Below are 18,779 nucleotides of genomic sequence, written 5' to 3' on the forward strand. Positions count from 1 at the left end.
CCTCTCTTCTTGTTTAATCACCAGCTGCTATTAAGAAGCAAGGCATATTTAATCTTTTGGTCTCCTTCCATCTGAGACAGGGCATATGGCGTATATGGAGGGGGTAGGCCTCAGTGCCAGTCAGTCTGTGGCTAAGCCTGCTAACCACCGCTTGCACAGGATGTCTTATGTGCAGTTCAGAACTTTTTTGCGGGAAGGATATTTAGATATCTTAGTGGTTGTATCTTAGCCTGTCTGGTGGGTGTCAGAGCCTGTCCTGGTGTGTGTGTGTCTGGGTGTCAGTGTGACAAGGCCTGTCCTGGTGTGCGTTTGTCTGTCAGTGTGTCAGAGCCTGTCCTGGTGTGTGTGTGTGTTTGGGTGCTGGTGTGGCAGAGCCTGTCCTTGTGTGTGTGTTTGGATGTTGGTGTGACAGAGCCTGTCATGGTGTGTGTGTGTCTGGGTGTTGGTGTGGCAGAGCCTGTCCTGGTGTGTGTGTTTGGGTGTTGGTGTGGCAGAGTCTGTCCTGGTGTGTGGTTTGGTGTCGGTGTGGCGGAGCCTGTCCTGGTGTGTGTGTGTCTGGGTGTTGGTGTAGCAGAGCCTGTCCTGGTGTTTGTGTTTGGGTGTCAGTATGGCAGAGCCTGTCATGGTGTGTTTGTTTGGGTGTTGGTGTGACAGAGCCTGTCATGGTGTGTGTGTGTGTGTGTGTGTGTGTGTGTGTGTCTGGGTGTTGGTGTGGCAGAGCCTGTCCTGGTGTGTGTGTTTGGGTCTTGGTGTGGCAGAACCTGTCCTTGTGTTTGGGTGACGGTGTGGCAGATTCTGTCCTGGTGTGTGTGTTTTGGTGTCAGTGTGGCAGAGCCTGTCCTGGTGTGTGTGTTTGGCGGTTGGTGTGGCAGAACCTCTCCTGGTGTGTGTGTTTGGGTGTCGGTGTGGCAGAGCCTGTCCTGGTGTGTGTGTTTGGTGTGGCAGAGCCCGTACTGGTGTCTATGTTTGGGTGTCGGTGTGGAAGAGCTTGTACTGGTGTGTATTTGATCATCTGTTTCATGGCACTTTAGTCATGTTAAATTGTGGCTTCAGGCGTCCTGTGTATGATGACTTTTTTTAGTGTACTGACGTACTCCCAATCCTATCCCATCGAATTACATCAACATGTGTTACAAAATCAGGAAAAGATGTGCATGGATGATGGGCTGATGCGGTGGCGCCATGGGCCACTTGCTCCCAACAACAAAACAGCGACAACTCCCAAAGTGGTGTGAGGTATATTATAAAGCCTGCTCTCTTTCTTATTGTAGGTACTTGGTTTTGATTGTTGGTACTCGTTTAGTACATACCCACAAATGCATTACCATACACATACACACTAACATAACCAAACACACACCCAACAATACCTAGACACATGACCGCACTAACACACCCAAACATGAACTAACATACCCACACATTAACATAGCCCCCCCACACACTAGCATACCCAAACACATTCCACAGTAACATACCAAGTCACACTAACATACCCAGACACACATGTACATACATTCACATACCCAGAAAAACACATTTCAACAATAACATACATTAAAATACACTCACGGCACTCACTTACCCTGCCTCAGCCTATTCTTCAATGTAGCTGCGCTACAACTGTGATCCACCCCGCATACTCCTGGATTCAGGTTTTTTTAGCGGCCCTCGTATTAGTGGCACCAAGTGCCACCCCAGGCAAGAATATTCTTTTGCACCCTCAATTTTTTAACCTAAGTGGCAATTTTTTTAAAGGCTAGCAGGATGGAGCAGTGAGGAATCTATACAGAGCAATTCATTTTTAAAGAGAGGCAGCTGAGTCAGGTACACAGAGTGCATCACACCCCAGTACAGGAAAGAATTGCTTTGGCCCCTACTGTGTACAGCTTCCTGACTGCACAGTGCTGTGCTCTCTTCATGTCACTCTATGAACCACCTCCCTGGCTCATACCCTCTTAACACTATACGCAAACACTATACACTAACACACATAACACCTGACACTTAAACAATACACTAACACATTGTTCATGGTAACTCTACCCAGTCTAATACTGTACACTAACACACACACTCACCCTAACACTGACACCCAACACAGTCTATTACTATATACTAACACCCCATACACACTCACTCTAACACCGTACACCACCACACCGTACACTACACTAACACACACTTATTCTAACACCATAACAGCCAACAGGCACAGGTGTAGGCAGGTAAAGTTCGGTACTGAGTGTAGTAGGCATTTCACAGATGGATCCAAATACCTGTATAGGAAAACTGCAGACTGGAGTCATAGATGGGTCACACAGCATGCCAGGGGTTAATGCACAATGGATGGCCAGACACAGCTGGTCATATAAGCCAGAGGTTGGTACACAGTGCAGGTAGTCAGACAGGCCAGATACGGTACACAGGTAGGGCAATATAGGATCAGAATCGCTAGGCAGAAGGGTAGTCAGGCAAGCCAAGGGTCAATAATGGCAAACCTGAACTCAGAAAACAGAATAGCAGGACCAGAACAGGGCGCCTATGCTGAGCAGTTCCCGATTTTTAAATCCAACGCCCAGCAAGCCTCCCATCCCATCGTGCAGTCTTTTCAAGCCATCCGGACCCGGATGAGTACACGCAGCTTGTTACCCCCTTGCGAAAAAGAGACAGTTGTCAACTATGTGTTTATTGAAAATATGAATTTGTAGGTTTGGGTTTGAATGTTGTAATTTGTTCACTGTTAAATTTGGCTTAGCTGCCACCCAGTAAATTAATAGTAAGCAGACATGTGTCCCTATTTTGAAAGGGACAGTTTAATGTCAGCGACAATCCCATTATAAAATAATTCATATAGTATGTGAGGAACCCTAAGCCTCGGTGAGTATTAAAACTAAAACAAATAAGAAATAAAATACTTCCCTCATACAGAATTTCCTCATTCCTCATTCTTCCGCCATGATCCCAAATTTCTTGCCACTGATTGCCTGCTTCATCTACCAATCAGTGACAGTAAGTATTTCCAATGAGATCAATTGGAGAATTCCTGGCACTTATTTACAGCCTAAGCAGGAAAGAGCTCCCATTAAATTCAATGTATAGACTTTACACATGCGCAGTGTGGTCTAAACAGACCCCTGCATGCAGCATTCAGCACTGGATCTGAAAGGAGACGAGCATACCTGGGAACTTCTTCACTCCGGCTACCCAGAGCCTTCCCTTGCGGGACGTGGCCAGACCTGCCCACTGATGTCAGGGGGCGGTCCTGTTGATGTCAGTTGGCGGTCCCGTTGACGTTGGTGGGTAGTCCTGTGATGTTGGGGGCATTCCTGGTGATGTCAGCGGGAAACACCCCCATTTAAAGGGCCATGGCCTTTTGGCTAGATGGCAGTGCAGACAATTTTTATGACTCCAGTCTAAAGGCTGTGCCCATGTGACCATTAATTGTGTTTTTGAAAAAAAATTTATGGATACCTTGAAAATGCCCACTGTGAAGCCAAATCCCTTGAAGATAGGTAGAAGAGGCATCGTACCCTTTGTGGGGAGCCCCCTCCCATAAACAATTCCAGCGGTCCCTCTCTTTCGAGATCCAGCCCTCCTGCAGGGAAGAAAGGGATCGCTTAACCTTTTGGGGAGTGAAGCCCCAAAGATGATGACTGGGGTACCCGAATCCCATTGTGGCCCTTAATGGACACATTGGCACTGTTTTCACTGGTTTTATTCTTCACATCAAGTCATTGTCCTCAGGACTGCATTTTGCAGTAGGCATGGGAGATCAGAATCATATCACAAAGCCATGCAAATCAATATACTTAGCAAACATAATGCCCCATGCTATTGGCCGGTTACCACCACTTTACTTAGCCTTATCTTAGTTAAATGTTTTTTATTTTTCAGTTTTTTTATTGCCATTCTTTACCAGGCAGTTGGTATTGTATAATAATTACACTCTGTTAGTCTCTATTAAATTGGTTAATGGAAGCCTTTTAGAGACCGCTTTTGCATAGAAAGGGTTTATTATCTTTTATGTGGGAGCCCAAATGCACCAGTAAATAGCAATAGACCAGAATATTTTGTCAGATAAGGCAGTAATCACAATAACAATATATGGTTAAACACAAATAATGCCATTTTAATAGCCCCATTGCTATGTAAGAGATTTTCGTTACCATTAGCAGATTAAAAAAAGTATAAAAAAAGATCCAGAAATGTATTTTTATTCATTACCACGAGAGGGCAGCCTTGTTTAAGATTTTATGAAACCAAAGAGCATATTCTCGCCTTAACATTAAAGAATATTATTTTATGAACCCTTTGAGTGCTAGGTTTGTTTTTCATATCCATAATACAATAATTTTTAAAAAAAGTGTTTAGTTTTGTTTTCTGACACAAAATATTTGTTAATTGCTAAAAAGGTATTTTCATACCCTAAGGACAATATATTTGTTATTTATTTATTAAAAAGAAAACATTTTAATGGGCACAGCTTTTATAAAACTCCATGCGATCCATCCTCATGTATTATTCCCCCCCAAAAACATAAAGAGGTTTAAAAATCTATGAATTCCATTTATACAGATCTGTAAAATTGCTTCACCGGAGAGGTCAACAGAATGATTCAATGTGATTTGGATTTGTAAATAATATTTTAGGTCAATTACTATTTCAGTATGTCAGATACTCATTTAGTGTATTTAAGGTATGTGATTATCAGAAAAATTATTTTATATCAAATCTGAGAACATATCACATGATTTACCAGAGATCTGAATGAATATAATGTGATATTGTGGTCTGGCTAAGCATTGAAAAGTTTAATCATATTATATATATCTAGATGTTCCTCTGCGCCGTGCAATGAGTAATCCTACAATTTTTTTAATTAACTATATAAAATAATAAAAATGATAAGCTATGGAATTTTTTATGAGACCTGTAATTTTTACTGCAACTTGGTAGGCTGTTTTGATTTACATGGCCTTATACAGTTTTGAGGTTAATGACTAATTATTCAGTTATGTCTCGGATTAAATTTTTACTTATGTCCCTCATATTTGTAACTGCAAAAAATCCATAACCTAGGACTCCTAAATAAAGTGGCATATATTCTATATTCTAGGTGCTACAATGGCACCTTTTCGCCTACTCAACTAAAGAACATTTTCCAAAATGACAATTAAACAACATGGTCAACTTCTTCTATAAACGTTATATTATATTCACAAATAGTGATGTCCTATTATTTCTGGCTCTTCAGACACTTTTGCCTTCATAAAGTGCATGGACTGAAAGGGTCTAAGCTAGATTTTTAGTAATTGGGAGAGCTCTTGCAATTTCAGTTAAAATATACCGGTATAACAGTTTTGATTTGTATTAGGTGGCATTGCAATTACATCAGCGGAAGAATTACAAAATGTTTTTTTAGGCAACTCCACCATACTTCACCGCTAGGATGGTGCTTTCATGTTGGTTTACGTTGCCCTTTTTACACCATACACAGTGCTGCCTGTTCTTCCTGAACAATTTAGCCTTCATTTCATCAGTCCAGTAGTGTACCTGGGGGAGGAGCGTGGAGGGTGTGAGAGTGTGTGAGAGTGATAGGAGTTATACTGTACTATTGTCAATGTCTTGTTCAATTATTACATTATTTGAATGCATATAGCGCCAGCAGATTCCGTCGCGCTGTTACATTCAGTCAGTAAAATAAAAAAATCACATAACAAACCAACTCAAAAAGAAGAGGGCACTGCTCTTGGGAGCTTACAATTTAGTTGACGTGGTGCAGCATAAATCCTATCATTATATACCACTAGCACAGGTAAAGTGCTGCAGTATGTAAGATGTATAGACTAATGAAAGGGAACACATTAGTCAGTTATACATTATCCATACTGCAGGGCAGCATTTTATCTAGACTGGTCAGCCATATGTAAACATTATGTTTCCTGGAAAACATGTTTTATGTGGTCACTCTAGTCTCAGTATATCATAATAGCAGTTATCATGTACCACCGTCAATGTCTGGCTCAGTGTATAGTGATAGTAGTAATGCTGTTCCACTGTGATGTCTGGCTCAGTATATAGTGATATGATTTATTCTGTACCGCCTTCAATATCTGCCTCAGTACATAATGATAGCAGGTATACAGTTCTAAAGTGTGTGTAGGGGGGTGCTACATACAGGATCCCCCCAGGTGCCAAATACTCTAGGTACGCCCCTGCATCAGTGCACAAAACATTATCCATTAGCATAGTATCAAACTTAAGGCAAACAGCAATGTTAACTTGGAGAGCAGCGACTTCCTCCTCGTTATCCTACCATGGACTCCATGCTTGTTCAATGTTATGCATATGGTACACTCGTGAACAGAGATGTTAACCACTTCCAACGATTCAAGACTTGAAGCTGTGACTCTAGGGTTCTTTTTTTACCTCATGGAGTATTCTCCATTGTGCCTTTGGAGTCATCATTTGGAGCTGGGCACCCACTTCTAGGGAGAGTAGCCACAGTACTAAATTACCTCCATTTATAATCAGTTTGTCTAATTGTGAACTGATGAAGATGCAAACTCTTTGAGATTACTTTTTAACTCTTTCCAGCTTTATGCAAATAAACAGTTCTGAGAATTAGCTCTAAAAACACACTTTTTATTTGATTTTAGTTTATCTTATTCCGGCAGGAGCTGACAACAGGGAGGTACTATACAACTGACGAGAGGTGAGAGTATTCCAATAATTAAATTTGCTGGCAGGGGGAATCTGCACCTTGCAAATGACTTTTGAATGTTGTTCTAAAGCAGCAAACAGTCATTATTTACCTGGGAAAGGATAAATCAAACTATATTTGTTTTACAACAACCTTGTACTGTCCTGCTAGAAAAGTAGCCTGCTGCAGCACACGGTGCCGCAAAGATGATAATCCATTTGAAAGATTAGTATTATTAATGCAAAAGGTAATAATTTACTATGAATACATTTAAGATAATTTGCTGCCAACTGGAGAAGAGCCATACACCTTGTTTGTCTACAAATAATTGTATAAATTGTTCTACTTTAGGACACATAGGGGTTTGGACACACAAATATTAGTTGTATGACCAAAACACAACCAAATTTTGCTACATGTGTAAAATACATATTTCTCAAACTCTTACATGATGATGGTTCATACAAAAGGGTAATGGAGGAAAAGGTCATTAAATACCAAATACTGTACATAGAACAGTAAAAAATAAATAAGCATTTCCTAAAAAGGAAAATCCATATAATGCACTGGTTCCATTTTAGTTCTGGACAGTGACATTGACTGCAAAGAGTTGTAGTATGGTTGCTAAAGTCAATTGGGATATTAGGACAAAATAGATACATAATGTGCAGTTATCAAACAACAAGAGAAAACTCAAGTCCCATCCATTGGCATGCATGAAACCTGTGAAGCATTTGTTCCCATGTGGCATGATTCATGATTCAGCTACTTGTGAAGTATTACTCTCATTAATCTTTACAGTAATATTTCCAAATATAAAAACCGAAGAGTCTGAAGTATCCTTTTCTTGGCGCTGGCAAGGACTTGCAGGCTCAAAGGGCAGACAGCAAGGGATTTCAAGGAACTCTTTAACAAGAATCTCTGGTTTGAGCAGAAGACCATCACAATGCACTTCAGAGGAACTTGGCATTACTTGTGACCTCCATATAGAAGAAGATGTCAATCCAAACTTCCCTGGAACAAATGAATCTTCTTCTTCTTGTGCTGTCTCAGCAAAAGATGCAATGCTGAACATGGAGAAGGAACGCAGATGTAGCCTGTTCTCAAAATGTGTCACATGTGAACTGGATTTAAACAATTGTATATTTTTTATCTTTGATTTTGGTTTCCCCAAATTAACAATCACAGACACACCTTGAACGAGAACACTGATTTTGATGAACGTCTTTTGCTTTAGATTGATAAGTGCTTTTCGGAACCTTTTGCTTAAGAGTGCGTATAAAAGTGGATTAATGGCAGAATTCAAAAGGGCCAACCATGCAGATATAGTCTGAATTTGTGGAGGAAGATTCCACTTATTTTTCTTTACTATAATGGACTGTAATATGCTTACAATTATATATGGCACCCAACAGCAAAAGAAAATTAAAATAACTACAAATAATCGGAATGTTCCATTGTGTTCTGGGCCAGGAGTATTATACACTGCAAAAATATCCTGCTTTCCACTTTGAGAAATGTCTGGATTTGGTAACTGCGAAAGATCAATACTTTTTTGAGAATCATCTGTATTAGGGTCAGGTTCAATCTTTTCTGAGTTGACTGAAGATATTTTGCTCTCTTGTTCCAGAAAAGCTGTATTGGATATCACAGTCTTCTGTATTTGACATTCGATGTTATGTATGCGTCTTGCATGATCTCTTGCTACCTGCACTATGCGTATGTAACAGAACACCACGGTACATGATGGGATTAAGAAAGAGCAGGACATTATAAGCCCAGTATAACTGGGACTATATGACCAATTGACAGAGCAACTAAAAGATGCAGGTACATATTCAAAATGTCCCCAACCTAGAAAGGGTGGGAATCCAGAAAAAACTGCCTGTGCCCATATCCACATAACGATGCTAACAGTCCGTTTCATTGTAGTTTGAGTATTATACTGGAAACAGTCTATAATAGCTCGATATCTGTCCATAGCAATGGCTGCTAATGTCAACACGGAAGATGTGCAGTATACAACAAAGGCTGATCCCATGTACAGACATAAGTACTTGAAAGAATAAGAAGAAGCGCATGTTAGTATAAATCAAACATTAGGTTCTTGGTTATTATGGAATGTGTTTAGGACAGATCTGTACTGAGCCCTGTATTGAGTAGTAAACATACCTGGGAACTTTCCAGGTTTCGCCCAGAGACTCTGGGAAAAGCGCTGCTTGTCCAGTTCTCCAGGTTGACACCTGAATTCTTTGGGTCGCGGGAGCAGGGACCTGAAACGCCCTACTCCCCGCCATTAGCGTGATCTCCCCTGATGTCAGTAGGAACGCCTACCACTGTCAGTGGGACCATCCACCGATGTTAGCGGGCAGACCTGGTCACATCCTGCAAGGGTGACAGGAACTGGGTCCATACAGATGACTGTAATGACCCAGAGTGCCCAAAGATGGAGTTCAGGAGTTATTGCGCAGTAGGGGAGTTGGACAGGGCCTGGTGCAGGGCGACTGCACTCACCCGGGTGTTGAGCACCTAGGGTTGTGCAGCCACATACCAGCGCCCTGACATGGCAGCCGATGTTGTCCAGAACAAAACAAAGTGATATCCTGCAGGCATCCTGGAGCAGGCAGGAGACATAGCTCTCTAGACAAATGTGCAGGATGCTGCAGGCTGGGAGTAGGGAAGCTAAGCAGAGTAACAGCTGAAACATAGCAAGCGAGGGGGACAGAGCGAGCAAGGAACAGGGAGACCGAGCAAGAAACATAGCCAGACAGGACATACATAATACAGGACACAACAAAGAACAGGGAACAAGGACCACAAGGGATGGAGTGAGGAGCCGGGATCCTCGGACGCTTCTCCTTTAAGCAAGGATAGGACATCTTAACTGGGACATGGGGAGAGGAGAGAGGAACCGAAATCCTCAGATGATTCAGTGAAAAGAGGGTTAAGGTACATAAGAGACAGACAAACATGAATACAGGAACTAGCCTATGACTATATGATAACAATCGGAGATTCCATCACATCATATGGCCATAGTATGCTTAGCCCACCACTACTCCAAAGTACTCCAATATTTGGTGGGTCCTAGCGCTAAACTCTGCCTACTGAATTACTAATAAGCTGAAACTAAGCAGTAAATCTAAACACAAAACAGAAGGATATACCTTTAGACTGCAGACTGAGACAGACATAACAAACAGGTGGGGCACACCTTATAAAGGGAACAGTGCTGAAGCAAAGAACATAACTGGAATCAGGGAATCAGAAGCACAGAACAGAGCATATGGAAATCCAGGAATGGATTACAGCAAAGGGGAACTATAGCAAGACAGGGAAAATCAGAGATATGCAGCTCTGCAGCCTGGGTGGACCCTGACAAAGGGTAGGCTTCAGATAGCTGGAGCCCACAAGTTCCCTGGTATGGTAGTAAATGAACTCACAGTATACAGGCAAATGGTTAGTAGGTATGGCCCAGTAACATTTGCTGTGGCACATGGCCGTACCTGGGAAATTCTAGCTTCCGGGGAGTGTGTTTGTGAGGGGTCGGGTTAGCAGCTTGGCGGGACAGGGCTAGCTACGTATATGGGCAAGGCTAGCCCCGGTGTCTAAACACCATTCCCGTGACCCAGAGATTGATTGCCTTGTTCTGGAGAGCTGGAGAGTTCCCAGGTATACACGTGACTGAAGTCTAGTTTTCTAGCTAATCAAGTTGCTAACAAAGGATGACGCAAATTTTTGTTCACCAATAGTTGATAGCTAAGGGTAAAACACCTTTCAACCCACCCCAGTATTTACGTTATCATAAATAACATAAAGCCATATAGGCACTCAACACAAATAGCTTAAAGAATTAAATTTAAAACCCACTGAATTTAAAACTTTTTGGAAATAAATGCAACATGTAAATGTAACTCCTAGTGTTAAATCCCCAAATATTTCCTGAAAACAATTATTTAGTCTTGTAAAATTTTGCTGGAAACACTTAATTGTCATGAGACACAAATAGGTAGTTGCCACTAAAAAACAAAATGCCTTAAAAGTCCCTGTGTTGTTTTTAAGGTGATTGAACCTTAAGAAAGTGGGCCCCGGATACACAGCAATAAAAGAAGAAGGGGCCGCATGATCAGGCCTGGATCATGCTAGTGGGGCATGATCACCCTATGGTCAGTTCCCTATAGGTCAGGGTTATGGTGGGGTGGGGTTAAGAGGTCCTTAAATAGGGATGTTTTCTCTGGTCCTCCACCTTTTTTATAAAGCAGCTTCCTGAGAGGCAGAAATAAATTTTTTGTTTTTTCAGGAAGATTCCTTTTACCTTTGCTGACATGGCTGACCTGGAGGTGGTGCTGTCCAGGATCCGAGATTCGGCTCTTCAACTGGGGACAGCGTGGCTGGAGGAGCGTCTGGAGCAGCTGACCGGCCTACCTTCGCAGGCAGAGGACGGCGCGGCGCAGGGATCTCCCGTGGCGACGCAGAGGACCACCAGGACACGACGCACCCAACCCCCAGAGAGGCTCAGCCCGGAATTGTCTACCGGCCGGCGGCAGAGTTCCCGTGTCCCGGGGCGTGCGGCTGGCAGCCCGCGAAGATCCCGTCCTGACGAGGTGGGCGTGGTGGAGCAGGAGCCCCGTGATGTCCGTCGAACCGCCGGGACGGCTGTGCAGCGTGACGGCTGGGGACGGAGAGTATCGGTGTCCCCGGCTCCAGGTTCTTCTCGCCGGATGGGGGCGGAGCCGGCGTTGGGGAGGCGGGCTGCTCGGCGGCCCGGCAGAGCGGAACGGCGGTCCGTCTCCCGGTCGCGTGACCGCTCGTCCGGAGCTGCATCCAGGGGCAGGAGCAGAAGCAGGACTCGCTCCTCACGGCGGTCCTGCTCGCGGCGCGCATCCCCTCAACACTCCGGTTCGGGTAGCCGCTCTAATGCGGCTACTCCTTCGGCTGGACCGGCAGCAGGGCTTCATCGTCTCAACGGCTGGCTGCTTCACCTGACCTCTTCTCCACTCCTGCCCAGGGCACTCTGCTGACTTCTGGAACGGCTGCGCAGGCACCTCATGGCCAGCCTGGTGAGTCCTCAGGGGATACCGCAGGGGTTATGATGGCTGCTCCTTTACATGCTTTGCAACAGTCTGTGACGGGGGTTAAAGATGTGTCTAGGGTTAACCCGGGGGATTGGGGTTCTTTTGTGGGTGCGCTGGCTTCCCTTTTGCAAAAAATCCCGGCAGCGGCTCCGGGCGGTTCTGGGGTTGCGCCTGCGGCACCAACTGTGGTGTGGGGGGGTACCGGTGTGGCGCCCGCTGCGCCTGTTGCACCTACTGCGCCTGTTGCACCTGCTGTGCCCGCTGCGGTTTCTGTGGCTTCTGTGTCTTCTGGGTCTGAGGCTACTGGGGTGGCTTCGTCTGCAGTTTCTGTGCCTGCTTCTGATGTGGTAGCGACAGCCGCTGTGGCTGATCAGGTGCGGTCATCTGATACTGCAAAGGGGGAGGTGTACGTCTGTTTTGAGGGTCCTTTAGGAGCTCATTTAAAACAGGAAGTAAAGGAAAAAATTTGGAAAGGGGAATATGTGGATATTTTCACCCTTCTGCCATTGGAGCGGTTTCAGTTGGATAGGTCGTCTAAGTCTGATGAGAAAAAGAAAGAGGACGGGGAAAAGCGGAGGTATCGCCTGATACCTAGAACTTTTCAGAACTGGTTGCAGGCATTTGCCATCCTGGCGAGCGTTATTGGGGAAAAGGCTTCTGACCAATGTTCTCAGCTTTTTTGCTACATGGACAGTATTGGGGAAGCTCACAGAGTCTATGGTGGCTTAGCCTGGCTCCGCTATGACGAACAGTTTCGTCAGCGTAAGGCGGTGCGTTCGTCCATACGGTGGGATCATAAGGACATTGCCTTATGGCTTAAGGTCACAGCTCCTGTTCGGCAGCCCTTTTCAGGGACTGCCGGCGGGGCTAGCAACTTGTCGCCGGCAGGACTCAAAAGAGATATTGCTGGCAGTTCCATGAAGGGCAGTGCAAGTGAGGTACCAGCTGCAGATTTAAGCACGAGTGTTCCGGGTGCTCCGGCTCCCACCCCCTGTCTAAATGTTTTAAGAAGGGAAAGGGGGGAAAGGGGTCTGGTTCTGTCTCAAAAGGGGATGAATCCAGTGAAACTAAATAAGATGCTGCCCTGGTTGTCTCGTTACCCTGACAGGACGGCTGCGGGGTTGTTGGAAGCTGGTTTTTCCGAAGGTTTTTTCATTCCGTTTACTGAAGTTTGTGTTTTTGGCGTTCCCAAAAATTTGAAGTCTTTCCCTGATGTCGTGGGGGAAAAATTAGCGAAGGAGGTTGCTCTGGGTCGTATGGCGGGCCCTTTCCTTACCCCCCCCCTCGACAATTTGTGAGTTTCACCTTTGGTTGTAGTTCCCAAAAAGGAACCCGGCAAATTTCGGATGATTCATCACCTTTCCTTTCCGAAAGGGGGTTCAGTGAACAACGGGATTGACAAAGAGTTGTGTACCGTTTCATATGCTTCTTTTGACACGGCGTTACACTGGGTTCGGCGTTACGGGCGGGGGGCTTTGTTGGCTAAGACCGACATTGAGTCGGCTTTTCGGCTCCTCCCTGTTCATCCGGATTGTTTTCACCTTTTGGGTTGTTTATGGGATGGGAAATATTTCGTGGATAAGTGTTTGCCTATGGGCTGTTCGATTTCCTGTTTCTACTTTGAAACTTTTAGCTGTTTTTTGGAATGGGTGGTCAGGGAGGAGGCTGGTGTCTCCTCTGTCATCCACTACTTAGACGATTTTGTGTGTGTTGGTCCTGGGGGGTCACAGGTCTGTGCGATGATTTTGTCTACGCTCCAGAGTGTTATGAGGCATTTTGGGGTTCCCTTGGCCCCCGACAAGACGGAAGGGCCAGTTACTAAGTTAAAGTTTCTAGTCATTGATTCTATGGCCATGATTTTCCAGCTACCTATGGATAAAGTGAATGACTTGCGTTTTTTGGTTGGTCATTTTCGTTCGGTTCGAAAGGTGACTTTAAGGCAGCTACAATCTCTTTTGGGTAAACTTAACTTCGCATGTCGCATAATCCCGATGGGGCGGGTTTTTTGTAGGCGATTGGCGATGGCCTCAGCCGGGGTTAAGGCCTCCCATCACTTTATCCGGATCACGCATGACTTGCGGGAAGACTTAGCGGTCTGGGACGTGTTTTTAAGTGAATATAATGGGAGAACTGTTTGGATGGATGAGGTAGTTTCTAATGTGGACCTGGAGTTTTACACGGATGCGGCTGGTGGTGACGGTTATGGGGCTTTCTTAGGGGGTCAGTGGAGTGCCTCTACTTGGCCCGCAGATTGGAAGGGGTCTGGCCTCTGTCGGAATCTAGTGTTCCTCGAACTTTTTCCGGTGGTTGTGGCTGTGGAATTGTGAGGCGATTTGTTTCAGAATAAGCGAGTGCGTTTGCATTGTGACAATTTGGGTATGGTGATGGCCATTAATAACGTGTCGGCCTCTTCGCCCCCGGTCGTGAAATTGTTAAGGCATCTTGTTTTGCGCTGTTTGCAACTTAACATGTTTTTGACAGCAGTCCATATACCCGTTGTTGAGAATTCTATTGCTGATGCTTTGTCTCGACAGCAATGGTCGTGGTTTTGGCAGCTGGCACCTACGGACCTTCAGGTGGGCTTGGCTTGCCTGCTTTGGTATTTGGGCGAATCATTTGAGAGAGGGGTGTCGGTTTCCAAGGTGAACCATTTAGTCTCTGCTCTCTCATTCCGTTGTAAAATGATGGGTGAGGCTGATTTTTGTAAGGTCTTTGTTGTTCAACAGGCTTTAAAAGGTTTCCGCAAGGGTTTCCGGACGAGGGACTCTCGTCGGCCGGTTACTTTTCGGATCCTGAGTGGGCTTTGCGATGGTTTAGGCGCGCTTTGCAGGGACCCCTATGAGGAAGTCTTGTTTCGTGCTGCTTTCGTGGTGGCCTTCTTTGGGGCCTTACGCATCAGTGAGTTTGTTAGTCCGTCGCGAGAGGTCGGTGCTGGTGTGCGCCTTCAGGACGTGTTGGTCGGTGTTGACGTGGTGAGGTTGTTTATTCGGTGGTCCAAAACGGATCAGTTGGGTAAGGGTTTTACAGTCTCTTTGTTTCATTTGTCAGGGTCGTCCTTATGTCCGGTTGTGTGCTTGTCGCGATTTTTACAATTGCGTCCTAGTGTTCAGGGGCCATTTTTTGTGCACGCTGATGGTTCGATCAGTTCGTAGCGATATTTCGTAAGGGGCTTGCACTGCTGGGATTGTCTCCTGGTGAATTCGCGTCTCACTCGTTCCAGATAGGTGCGGCCACGGATGCGGCTAGGTGGGGCCTTCCTGATGAGACCATTCAGCGCATTGGGCGGTGGAGGTCGTCCCGGTTTCTATCTTATGTACGGCCTCAGCTCGTCTGATGTTGTTGTTTTTTGCCCCCTCCTTTCTGCTGTGTGTTGTTTTAACCGGTTTTGGTTTGCTTGTTTTTTACAGATCGTGCCTGCTGTCAGGTGTGGATTTTTGGCCATTCATTTGTCTACTGGGCGGAAAGGAGGGCGGCCGTTCGGGAACGGGGTACTCAATTGGGCCTTTCAGATGATGACGCTCAGGTTATATGGTTCGGTTTTAGGGGCAAGACTTGGGGGGAGATTATTGCCGAATTTTATGCTAGGGTTCGGTCCGATTCTCCTCCGGATGTTTTAGTGTTGCATGGAGGCGGTAATGACCTTTGTGGAGTTCCATTGAGGGTTTTGACGCGGAACATTAAATGTGATTTGGTGCGGTTGTGGACGCGTTTTCCGGGACTGGTGATGGTGTGATCCCATATCACTCCTCGGCTTTTTTGGTGCCAGGTCCTTGCAGGGAGTTAACAGGGCCAGGGTGAAGGTTAACAAGGTGGTGTCTAGATTTGTGTCCAGGTTTGGGGGTATTGTGGTGCCTCATTCTGACCTGGAGGGTGACAATGCGGCTCTGTTCCGCAAGGATGGTGTTCACTTGACCGACATTGGTTCGGACATATGGTTGTTAGATGTTCGGTGTGGCGTGGAAAAGGCTGTTTCTTTGTGGTGGAGCCAGCGCATTCAAGTTGGGTCGGATGCGCTGGCCATGGCGGGGAACTGAGGTTCCCGTCAGGTTTTTTATGGTTGGTTTATTCATGGTACGTGGTAAAATTGTCGTGGTTTTCATCCGAGGTATGGAATCCGTGGGTATTGGAAGTTCTGGTGGGCCTTTTTTCCACGGGCAGGGTCCCATGGGAAAGGGGGGGCCTTCGTGATTACACCACGGGCTAGTGCGGTTTTACGGCTCGTGGTTGGTGTACGCGGCAACATGTTGGTGTGAGTTACCTGTGATGAGGTATTGATGTTATGTACTTAGTTGTCGCACGGTCGGTGGTTTTAAAAGGGTTAAATCTGGCAGTTTATACATTAAGATTGGAGGTTACACAAGTTTCAACAAATGTATGTTTTAAAGTTTAAATAAAGTTTTACGTGTCACAGTACTTACCATAAATAAAACTGTGGCCTTTCAAAATCCAATCGGTGTCTGTCGTTATTTATATTCTTACATTCTTAACATGACCCACAAATGTATCTAGTGCCTTGATCATGAAGAATGTAGATCTGCTAAAATGAATTAGCTTAACATACTAAAGAATGTGATAAATGGTTTGTCCAAGTGGAACAACTCCTTCAAAGATTCAAACTTTTATTATTGTTAGCATTTCCAATACAAACTATTGTAATGGAAAATTCTGTATGGAATGTATACTAAGTTACGTGTGACATAGAATAAAGAACTAAAAATGTACCTACTCAGTTTAGATGATCAAAATGATTCAAATGTAAAAAGGGTATGAATACATACATGTATATGTAATAAAGCAGTACAAGTGTTAATCTGAAGGATCTTACCTGGTGGCTGACCCATTTGTTATATATGACTGAGATGACCACCAGGGGCATCACTCCAGTGCCAACAAGGAGATCACTGACAGCCAAGTTTACAAAGAATATGGATGTTATAGAATGGAAGTGCTTGGTTGCTGCAATAATAACAATAACCAACAAATTCCCTGGAAAAAAAAACAAAACTAAATCAGGTTTAACTGTAACAATTTAGTATTGTACACACAAAATATACGAAGTTCTAGTTCCTGAGCTAGAAAGCTAAAGCCCTGGTCAATTTGAGTGCCACTAGGAGCAGATGTTAAAGAGTGGCAAATGGGGGCCTGCATTGTAATATGGTCAGCAAAAGTCCTGAGTCTAAGGGACAGGGTGTAGTCACGCAAAATTGCCACTCAGAAGACCAGGAGAATGCATCGGAACGCACTAAATGTGTAAGAGAACTTTTATCAGTAGAGGACCTTCGTGAGCTGGGCTAGCTCATGGCTCCTCCATCTTTAGTTTATATAGACACAGAAAAACAATGCAATATCACTGCTCAAGGAATATTGTTACATATTTGGCCCAGAGACCCAACAAAGTCCCTCTCAAAAGGTTACCAGCTTGTTGAGTTGAAGGCTCAATAAGGTTCCACAATGTTCACTAAGATTGTAGTATTGTTGAGTTTTTTGTCTACATACAGAATCTGAAACAGTATTTATTAAAGTTTTGAAACACACTGTCCTAAATGCATTTTTGTATCAACAATTACATTGTATAAATTGTAATAAGAACAAACAGATCTCACCTGCCACAGCTGTAATGCACATAACAATCATCATGAATCCCAGAATCCCATTTGTCAGAGAACCCAGGTCATAAATTATATCCTCTGTGCTTGTATTCATTGTGTTGGTTTTCGGGAAGGTGAACTGTGAAAATTGAGATGTATTCCACCAGTTAGATTGGGTTAAAGATATTCCGCAGTATGATTTTCTCCCTTGGAATAGAAATCCACAATTTGACTCCTTTAATTTCCAGCTGAAATAGATCTTGTCCGGTGGCTGGAGGACAATTTACCAGATGATGGGGGTGAAATGTCAGTTTCCATTTTCGTCCACCTTTCAACTGTGTTTATTAATATTTGGTGCAGATGTTAGACAGACAAGAAGAACATCAAAGGTTTCCTTGTAGGCCCTAAGATTTAGATGTGTATTAGAAAATATTAGATTGTGGATCAAGGGAGGCAAAATAAAACCAATTTTACTGATAAAACCACAGTAGCTAATAACCATTGCTGTGTTTGTTGTCAGATAATCCTTGTGAAGATGACCCATGGAGTGGTGGAAATGTTTGCAAGCCTCACGAGGAGGAAAACAACCCTGCCAGTGCTTTAATAGGATAAACAGTTAAAGCGAAGAAAAGGATAAATGGAGAGCCATGGAAACCAGCATTGAGCTGACGACACGTAGTGCCGACAAACCATGTCATAGTCGGACAAAAAGGCTCAAATGCTAATTTCCCATTTGCTGCTGTTCCCATTATAATGGAGATGATGCTACCTTGTTACTAATTTCTGTTAGTGGCACATACATGTGAGCTTAAAGGCTTGGGCTTTGTTTCTAAACATCTAACGACCGTCTACGTCTGTGATATGTTAACTTTCTCACTGCCATGAAGATGGCCTAGCAGTGTTCCCTCTAGGGTGAACAATCCAGCTAATAATAAAGAATTTGATATTGAAGCCATATCCTGCATTAAGTTCACTATCCATTTTTCATACAAGTCCTATATCAATAATTTCTATGTTCACTTTAGAGAGATTACAAAAGCTTAGTTATATAACCTGCCTTTGACTGGATACTGTTATTAAAAGTGTGGCTAATTGCCTTAACTTAAGTGGTTCTCTAATTCTTTAAAAGTAGAGTGTGAGGACCACTTAAAAGGGGCATTCAAAGTGAATTCACCCACTTATAAACTGGAAATCCTCCTGTGTGTTCATACAGGTCCAATCAAGGGCCCAACAACCAACAGAGAGGAAGCACTTTAGTCACCTCCACTCTTCTTCCTTTTAAAGAGCCCGACATTGGACTTGATCCTATCTTGAGCACATTCTGGCTCTTCAATCTATGGTCACCAGGGTTCCTGTGAAACTAGTGCTATTGGTCATGATGTCTGTACTTATTTATTACCAGGCTCTTAA

This window comes from Sceloporus occidentalis, unplaced genomic scaffold (assembly GCF_023333645.1).
Source record: "Sceloporus occidentalis isolate IW3139 unplaced genomic scaffold, rSceOcc1.0.p SCAF_210, whole genome shotgun sequence".
Classification (NCBI taxonomy): domain Eukaryota; kingdom Metazoa; phylum Chordata; class Lepidosauria; order Squamata; family Phrynosomatidae; genus Sceloporus; species Sceloporus occidentalis.